This window comes from Pinus tabuliformis, chromosome X (genome assembly GCF_031772625.1).
Source record: "Pinus tabuliformis cultivar Carrire ecotype Pingquan chromosome X, CPIR1, whole genome shotgun sequence".
In the NCBI taxonomy this organism is placed as follows: Eukaryota; Viridiplantae; Streptophyta; class Pinopsida; order Pinales; family Pinaceae; genus Pinus; species Pinus tabuliformis.
Genome location: NC_142308.1, coordinates 1,233,855,937 through 1,233,865,911, shown reverse-complemented (window position 1 = coordinate 1,233,865,911; position 9,975 = coordinate 1,233,855,937).

Genomic DNA, 9,975 nt, shown 5'->3' with positions numbered 1-9,975 from the left:
AAGATGACTGCTCTATAGTGTTAAGAGCATATGTTACACTGAGGAACCCCTTTCGTTTCATGCGAAAAGGTTTCGGGTAGCCCTAGCTACATCATTTTTAAGATCTGGAGGTATACAGTCTTTATTTGCAGTTATAGTTATTTATCTCTCTGTTCATTTCGATTTATAGTCCTCTACAAAAAATTATTACCAGATCAACACCTTTCATTTCTGCGTACAGTCATTATTTTCAGTTATAGTTATTTATCTCTCTGTTTATTTTGGTTTATATTCCTCTAAAAAAATTATTACCAAATCTATATCTTTCATTTTTGTGTATATGCTATTTGCCCCGCAACTGTGCAATTTGGGCAAACCGGAAACAAAAAGAAAGAATTTTTTCTCATGTGTATGCTCTTTTCCATTGTGTCTTAGTGTGTTCTCGGAAATAAATTACGAAAAAAAAAAAAAAAAAAAACATTGAAAAAAATATATAGTTTTCAGCCAAATCTAATTTTAAGTCGTAAGGCTTGGATACTTTTGATTGTTCGTTTGGTTTGTGTGGTTTTTTTTTGTTTTGTAGGAAACAAGGGGTTTTTCAAGTAAGCACGCACCCCAAAGCTCCAATAAGCAAAAAAAAACATTCCTCTTTTCCAAAAATTACTAACATTTTAAACTAACTCACTTGGTCCAAAGTTACTTTATGAGAATAAAGGTCTTGGGTTCAAGTCTTTCTTTTTGTTGAGTTACTTTTTCAAAAAGCACATGTAACTTATGTTTTAAAGTTATTCTATGTAAAAGTGTTCTCGCCCATTATAAAAAATGAGTCACTTATAATTCTAAAGTCACTTTATCTTTTATTTAAGTTACAATTTAACGGATAGTTCATAAAGTACCATTGTAAAAGTGACTTTCACTTATTTATAAAAGTGGGTCACATAAAATAATCTTTCTTTTTAAAAATGAACTAATTAGATTAAGTTTGGAAATGGGGGGTTTTTTTTTCTAAATATGACATTATCATTCACTTCCCAACATTCACGTAGTTCGTCGACATCTTCAACAACTTTTCTTCAGAAAACCATAACTTCTTCATTCGGAAGTCGTTTTTTTAATCGGCCTAATTTTTAAAAATCTTTCCATTGGAACACTTAGTTTCAACATCTACAACTTTAGTTTCTTTTAAAATGGAAAGTCCATGACTAGTTATTCTTGACAGCACCAACTACTTCCAATGGCTATCCTATATGGTGGATTTATTTAGAAGTAAAGGTCCTTATAGAATAGCCTCAGGCAAAGAGTCTAAACCTAAATATGAAGATAAGCAAGCCAAATGGGAAAATAAGCAAGATCAAGCACGTGGGTTGATAGAGATGTCTATTTCTCCAAACCTTAGATTCCATATTGCAGAAATCGATACCCCCGATGAAGCAATGAAACAACTCAATAAAGTTTTTGGAATTAAAAATTAAATCAGAGTCCATCAACTCGAAAATGAATTGCTTACATTGGACCCCAATAATTTTTCTTCAATTGAAGATTTTTTGTCCAAGTTCAAGACCCTTAGACTTCTCTTGGAAGGTGTTAAGGTTAAGAAAGAAGATGGTAGCCTTACCTATTCCGTTCTTACGAAATTAGGACCAACCTACTCTGTGTTTGTTTCCACCTTATTTCTACCAAAGAAGCCTTTATTTCTCAAGGACAAGACTACAAGTCCCCCTCTTTTGATGCCTTTTGTGATTCTTTAATAAGATAACAAGAAAAACTCTTACATCTTGGTCTTCTTAATACTGGAAACTCTTCTAAGAAATCCTTAGCAGCCCAGCAACAATCAAGTTCAAAGAATCCTAAGAAGTAGCATCCTAAAAAGAATGGTCCTAAACCAAACAAGGGTCCTATGCCATTTCAGTCTCGCAATGAAAAATCAACTCAACAAAATGATAAAGCAACTAAAAACAAAGGGAAGAAGGCTGATAGACATTGCAACTTTTGTAATCGTGATGGCCACTTAGAATCCAAATGCTTTAAGAAGATGGAAGCCTAGGAAGCATCCATGAAGAAGCATAACATCAATTTGGAGCACTCTTCAACTTCAACTTCATCTTCAGGAATAACACTTTCTGCATATGGTTTTCAAGCATCTCAGTCTAATTATGCACTAAATGTATCTTCTTCTTCTCATTCTCATGAGTGGCTCATTGATTATGGAGCTTCTTATCACATGGCCAAAAACAAAGCCATATTTTCTTCTTTAAATAATTGTAACACCAAAAACATATATGTTGGTGATGATAGATCTCTTAGTGTTGTAGGGACTAGAACTATTCATCTAGACAATGGTCAATTTAATGATGTATTATGTGTTTCTACCTTATCTTGCAACCTTTAATCTGTATATCAGATAACTCATTCAAGTGAAGGTAAAACCGTTGAATTTTCACCTCATGATGTTGTAAGTAAGGACCTAAGAGATCCTAGACAGATTTTAGCTACTGGCATTGCTAATGTTTCTACAAGGTTGTATAAATTTAACAACTTTGGGTCATCAACTCTTCCCTGAGTATTTGTTGTTCATAATGATGAAGTGAGCAAACTTTGGCATGAGCGATTTGGTCACTTAAACTATCGCTAGCTTCAAAATCTATGTAAAGAAAATATGGTGACGGGTCTTCCTATGGTATCTTGCAGAGATGGTGTTTGTTCCGGATGTGTACTTGGAAAACATCATTGGGATAGTTTTGGAAAACATGCATCTTGGCATGCCTCAGCCCCTTTACAGCTTGTGCATAGTGATTTATGTGGTCCACTTCCAGTTGATTCTTTCTCTGGCTACAAGTATTTCTTAACTTTCATTGATGATTTCTCCAAACACACTTAGGTATACTTCTTAAAACTCAAGAGTGAAGTCTTTAACATGTTCTTGGACTTTAAGGCCTTTGTTGAGAAACAATATAGACATCAAATTCTTAAGCTAAGATATGATATGGCGGAGAATATGTTAACAACAAATTCATCAACTTTTGCACTGAGCATGGAATTCAATTGCAACATATTGTTCCATATACTCCACAGCGAAATGGTGTCGCTGAAAGGAAGAATCACACCTTAAAGGAAATGGCTAATTGTATGCTTCAATCTAAAGGACTTAGCCTTAATTTTTGCGCAGAAGCAATTAACTGTGCAAATTACATAGTAAATCACACTCTTACTAAGGTTTTAAAGAATATCACTCCAGAAGAAGCATGGAGCTCAATTAAACCAGATGTAAGTCACTTTCATGTTTTTGGAAATGAAGCATGGGCCCATATACAAGATGAGAAACATAAAGCTTGGAACCAAAGAATGAAAAATGTATTTTTGTTGGATATTCTGAAGATATCAAAGGATATAGAATTCTTTAACTTAAATCCAAAAATGTTATCATTAGAAGAGATGTAAAGTTTGCTGAAAATATATCGGCCTACGAGCCTAGTTTGGTGGATGTGTTGCCTCTCTCTATCCCTTCTTCTTCTGAAAATATTCCTTCTTCAAATGATGACAGCGAGTATGACAATCCTCCCCCACTTTTTCGGGATCCTCCTTCAGCTCCTCGGCTTCCAAAATGGGTCCGCGCTACTCGGGATGCAACAGGTGCTCTTGCAGGTGATCCTACAAATCACCGTCATACACATTCTCAATTCAGTAGAGCCTCTTCTTTACTGGCTCAAGCTTCAACGAATTATGGTCCTAATACCTTTGCAAAAGTTTCAGGCCATGCAAATTGGGACGCAGCTATTAATGAAGAATATCGTTCATTATTAGCAAATGATACATGGGACCTTGTTACTCTTCCAAAGGGACGAAAACTTGTTTTATGCAAATGGGTTTACAGAATCAAGTTTGGACCATATGGAAAAGTTGATAAACATAAAGCTCTTCTTGTTGCTAAGGGTTTTTCACAAGTTGAAGGCATTAACTATACTGAAGCCTTCTCCCCTATTGCCAAAATGAACTATATTTGCCTTGTTCTTTCCCTTGCTACTTCTTTCAAATGGGAAGTCCATCATATGGATGTTAAATTTGTCTTCTTTCATGGGGACTTGCATGAAGAAATCTATATGGAACAACCTCCGGGCTTTATACAAACAAACACCAGCATTGTATGTCGACTTAAGAAATCACTTTATGGTCTCAAGCAAGTCCCTCGGGCTTGGTATGCCAAAATGGATAGCTTTCTTTTAGATATTGGCTTTTCTAGGTGTCATTCTGACAATACTATCTACACCAAGAAAGTGGGCAAGTCTCTTATCAGTCTTGTTCTTTATGTTGATGATCTTATTCTTACTGGTAGTGATCCCAACCTTATAAACCATGTGAAATATAGCCTTAGAAAGCAGTTTGAAATGACAGACTTAGGACACTTGCATTATTTTCTTGGTCTTCAACTCTTGCAATCTGTTAGCGCTTGGAATTCACCTAGGCTGAGATAGACAAACTCTCAAGGCTACATCAAACCATTTCACCTCGTAGCTAGCCCTACGAGGTATGAGAAGGCTCTCTCGGGTCAGATTCGATAGATCTTTCAATATGATTAGACTGACCAATTAATAATAAAGATTTTAGGCTAGTAAATTGATAAGGGGGTTGATTTAATGATTTTTGGGGTTTTTGGTGGCAATTGGTGGAAGTGCAATTCAGGGTGCGGGGAATGAGCACAGTTTTTGCAGGGTGATCTTAGGGGCAAGGTAGGAGTGAGTGCTGATGCCTTAATCTGAGGTGGATGATCAGGAATGATAGAGGAGGAGCTAAAGAGGGCAAACAACCAATTTGAATCCTCTCTAGACAGTAGAAAACATAAATATTGAACAAACTAAAAAGCTGAGCATGTCAAAGCATGAATTCAAACTTTACCACTTCATCTGTCCAATTAGAAGCAAAAGAGAGATGTGGAATACATAAACAAAACTTACAAGAACATGTAGAGAACACACCATCAACACAACAATCCACAAGAATCCACAATGATGTCTGCAAAACCCTGGCCTTCCTTTTCCTTAAATTGCAGAGATAGATGTACAATATACAATGAAAGCCTTCTTCCACAAGAGTCCAACCATGAAAATGAGAAAGAGAGAGCATAATATAGACCATCTAACTCCTTTCCCCACCTCTAGGGGTCGAGCTCAGCTTCCTAGGAGCAGTTTTAACTAATTCTAAACTAAGCACTAGATAATAGGCAGTCCAACAACTTGCCTCTATTACTTAGCTAACTCATCCATGCATTAATTATTCACTTTTTACATCAAGGAAGCTTCTAGAAGGGTAAAGAGAGATAAAATCTATCAATGTGCCATGAAAATTATACATTCATCCATCATCTACAAGTAAAAATCATCAACCAAGGTGAAAACAGTGTTTTCTGGCCTGAAAAGTCAAAACTGCCAAATTCAGCTCGAGTGGTCGTGCCCCTTTGCAGCAACTTTTGAGTGGGTTCCACTGGTCCAAATCAGGTGCAAGATGGCTCATTGGAAAGCTTGGTCTGTCTACTTTCCATCCCAAGTGGAATTTCTGGATTTGGAGTTGATTTGACCCCTAAAAAGTCAATTCTCCCAAGGTCACTTTCTGCAACTCAAAAAGTGGGCAGAAAGTCATTTTTTTGATGTATTTTGAGCTTTTGGAGGCCCAAATCTCAAAATCAAGCTTCTCCCAAGTATAGGTAATTTTAGTCTCTGCATGCCCTTTCCAAAAATGTAAACCTTTCCTCATTCTGAGCTGTCCCCACGAGTGGTCGCGCGGGGTGCGCGACCACTCCACAGGCAAAAACCTGTAAATTTCCAAAAAATTTCCAAAATGCTCCAAAACTCTCAAAATTTTTAGATTTTGCTGCTGGATCAAGGCTGATGAGTACCATGGTGAGTGAGGGATGCCTCAGCCAAGATACGGAGTGGGTTTGTCCTTTTCTTCCTCTTCCGGGCCTCTGACAGCTTCCTTTGGAGAATTTTCATTTTGGCTTTGCAAACATGTAATCTAGCCCAGTAATGTGTCCTCATGTTTCGGAGCAGCTCTTTGTCATGGTTTGCCTTCTCCAACAATCTCTCCAAGCGAAGATTTGCTTGGATGAGCAATGACTCCCTATCAGCGGGCAATGGGTCCCCGGGCCTCCTGCGGTTCAAGCCTCTGTTACCGCGGATTCTCCATAATTCATCCAGCTCTTTCTCCGTCTCTAATTGTTTGTTCCGCTGCTCTAAATAAGTGATAGTCCACTGAGCCATCTCAAGCTTCCGCTGCAACACAAGGTTCTCCTCCTCTCTCTGCCTAATGAGCTCATAGAAATCTGAAGAGGAAGGAGAGTGAGCATCAAGATCAGTGAAATCAGGATGTGCCTCGCCAACTGCCTCATCCTCAACCATGGGCTGCTTGCCCTCTCGTACTGCCTCTGCTACTGAAGAATGCGAGGCCCCTTCCACCTGGTGTGGAGATAACACTCGCTGATCTGACGAGGATGACGAGACCCCTTCCACCTGCTGTGGAGAAAGTACTCGTCGAGCTGCTGCAAATAAGGTCCTATGACCTCTCTGATAAGTGACCCGAGGAGAAGAAGCCATATGTCTCGGAATACTATCCTCAGGCTGATGTGATGGCCCTCCCTCCTCGTGAACTGCCTCTGGCTCTGGCTGTGGCTGTGTGAAGAACTCACGGGAGATAAAATCTACCCAAGGAATACCCTGCTGGCTCAGCTGATGGGAAACAACCAGCTGGATGAGACCATGATGACACAAACTCCTGAACTGCTGAGCTGGGGTCTGCTTCTGGAAGATAGAGACCATCCTCTGAATGTCATGAAAGAGATAAGCCGGGATGTTCATCATTCTCACCCTGGTGAAGTGCATCAGCATGCGGATGTGACAAGCAAATACTCGTGAGAACCTCCCCTCGCATGTGAAATAGTGCATAATAAGCCTCATGATAGATGCATATTCCTCTCGGAGGAACCTGATAGGAAAGTTCCCTGACAAGTTGTGTATGTATGTTGGCCTGACATATGGCTCAAAGTATACCAAATCCAGCCACTTGCGCTTTGGCCACACCTCACCCACATTTGGTATCCCGGTAGCCTGTGAAATAGCCTCTGAAGAAAACACAAAATTCACCCCTGCAAGGGTGACCTGCCCGTCATGAAGGTGTAGGACAAATAGTCGGGCCAGCGCTCTATGATGCTGAATCTGTGCAAGCCTCTCGCAAAACTGATAGCATGACATGTACTGAAAGCAAGTCACTGCCAATGGGCAAGCCTGCAACTCTGCCAATGATGTGGGCTCTTCCCTCTTGTGATGACCACTCTTGCCACCCTTACGAGGCCTCCGCTGTGTCTCAACCTCCGTGGATGAAGATCGGTCATCACCTTGCTCATTAGTCTCAGTGGTTGACATGGTGTGATTGAGCAAGGTGGAATAAATAAGTCAAGATGACTGCTGCCCTGCCTGCAAAATGCTGTAAAGTATGCTGTTTTCAAGGGGAAAAATCATGAGGGAAATGTTAGGGGAGGGAAATTACATAAGGAAAGGGAAAATATATATATAAACAACAGGGAATTTCGAAGGAAACAATCACACAATGTTAAACATGTCATTCTATCTCTCATCATTTGCAAATTAATACTTTATTAGGATAGGGGAGGGGAAGGGTTTATATAACAGATTTTGAAAGGGAAAAGAGATGAATGGCATGAAAGGGATTTAGGGAGATAGACGGAGAAAGGAAATTAGGTTTTGGGACTAGGAAATACATTAACAATCTCTGCCAACTATACTTTATAACAGCAGTTCTTTTAACAATGCTGGCAGCTTCATGAGTGCTTTTTGTCATAGGGGAAATAAAGTTTCATTTACATGCTTTGACAGAAGGGAAGGGATATCAATTGCATAGGGATTTTTAGGAAGGGATTAATGAGCAATTGAATTAGGTTTTTCATGAGGGGAATAGGTAGGAAAACAGAGTCTAGGGAAAGGGAGATGATACCATGTTAATGCACAAACCCTAGCACAGCGAAACTGCTCCTTTTTGATAGCTAGCAGCTGGTACATTTGATAAACTTTGCCATGATTTTCACACAGCTTCTAACCTTTGATATTTACAGCAAGATGACATTTTTCTTTTGTTTTTTATAAGGCTATGCAAATTATATTTTTTACTCTGTTTTTGTGTGATTATAAGCATGCCTTGTCATCATTTTCTTTTCTTTTTACCATATTTGTTTTCATTCTTTTGCTGTGCAATTTACATATATAATTTGCTGTGTGTAATAGTGTAGGGTTTAAGCATGATGCATGGTAGAAAACTGAGGTTTGAAATAGGGTTTAGGAGGGGTTAGGTTTTCATGGAATTTGGGGTAGGGTTTGAGTATTTTCTTTGCAAATGAGATTAATGAAAATGACACTCTAACACATGTGATTTTATAGTGGGAAAATAAATGGAGGGAAATAAGGAAAAATTACCTTGAAAAACAAACAAACCATCAAAGCATAAGCTTGCAAAAACATCAATCACTTAACCTATTTTTCATTAATTTCTTGCATGATATTTATGACCATAACCCTCCTTATTCATCCATGACACAATCATAAAAGTTGTTTGGGAGGCCTACCTTGAAGAAACCGCAAGCAATTTAGAAGAAATTTGAAGTTTTGATGAATTTCTGGGCTTGCTGGACGAGTGGTCGCGCACTTCCTTCGAGTGGTCGCGCACCCTTCGAGTGGTCACGCCTGACCAAAATAACAAAGGATTTTTGCGCTGGAGTGGTCGCGCACCTCCCAGGTGGTCGCGCACCCTGATGGAGTGGTCGCGCACCCTTCAAAAGCTCGAAATTTGCTGCAAATTGCCCAAATCGCTCTCTTGCTTCTCTCCTTGTAATTTCTTGCTCCCAAATGCACAATGAGGGTCTTCAAAGAGGGAATTTACCTTTATATGCTTTCATTTGAAAAAATTTAACTCAAAAACCCACTTTATAATGTTTCCACTTTGGCATTCTTTTTTAACACTGTTTTGGAGTCATTTTGTCCTGAAATTAGCTCTTTGAGGCGTTTGACTTCATTCTTTTTGCAGGTTGACCATCTGATGGACTGTGACGAAGGAACCAGGGTTGTTGCTGGCACTTTTGCAAACTTTTGAAAATTTCTTTATTTTCACAAATTTCTCATGACCTTGGACTTAAAAACAGGATTTTTAAATCCAAGGCATAAAATGAACTGTAGATGATAAAAATAATAATGAAACATATGTACATACCTCCTTCTGGCTTGCTGGACACTCACTGACCTTGAACTCATGACCTTACAGTGATTTTGACTCAGAATCCTAGACCTAAGACCTGGGACCTCAAGACAAAAATAAAAACAAACATGACTCAATTTCATTGTGGTATGACCTGATCCAGCAAAGCCAAGAAGGGAACAAAGACTAGCCCTCCATTCAGTTTTATGGCATGCCTAGTGGGATGCAAAATTGACATTGATGAGACACCTAACTATGCATATGCAAAGAGCTATTGATCACTGATGGAGGGCTCAAGACCGACACTAACACAATCCAAAGAAGGTATTTCCCTTTCCCATTCCAAGTATGCCAGTGATCTTCTACACCACTTTTTCATGGAGGACTGTAAGCTAGCCCCTTCTCCCTTTCAGTGTGGAGCCAAATTTTCAGTCACTTGTACTTCCCGTGAAGTTGATGCTACCTTATACCGTCAGCTTGTTGGAAAAATTGTGTATCTGACCCATACCTCTCCTGACCTTTCCTTTGTTGTTGGCCTTGTTTCTTGGTTTATGCAAAACCCACATGAAAGTAATTGGAAAGCAGCTAAAAGAATACTACATTATGTTCGAGGTACAGTTTGGTTTGAGATTCATTACAGTGCAGAAGCATCTCCTCTATTGGTTGGTTTCACTGATTCTGATTGGGCTGGTGACCCTAATGATCGGAAGTCTATTGCAGGTTATGTCTTCACTCTTGGTTCTGGAC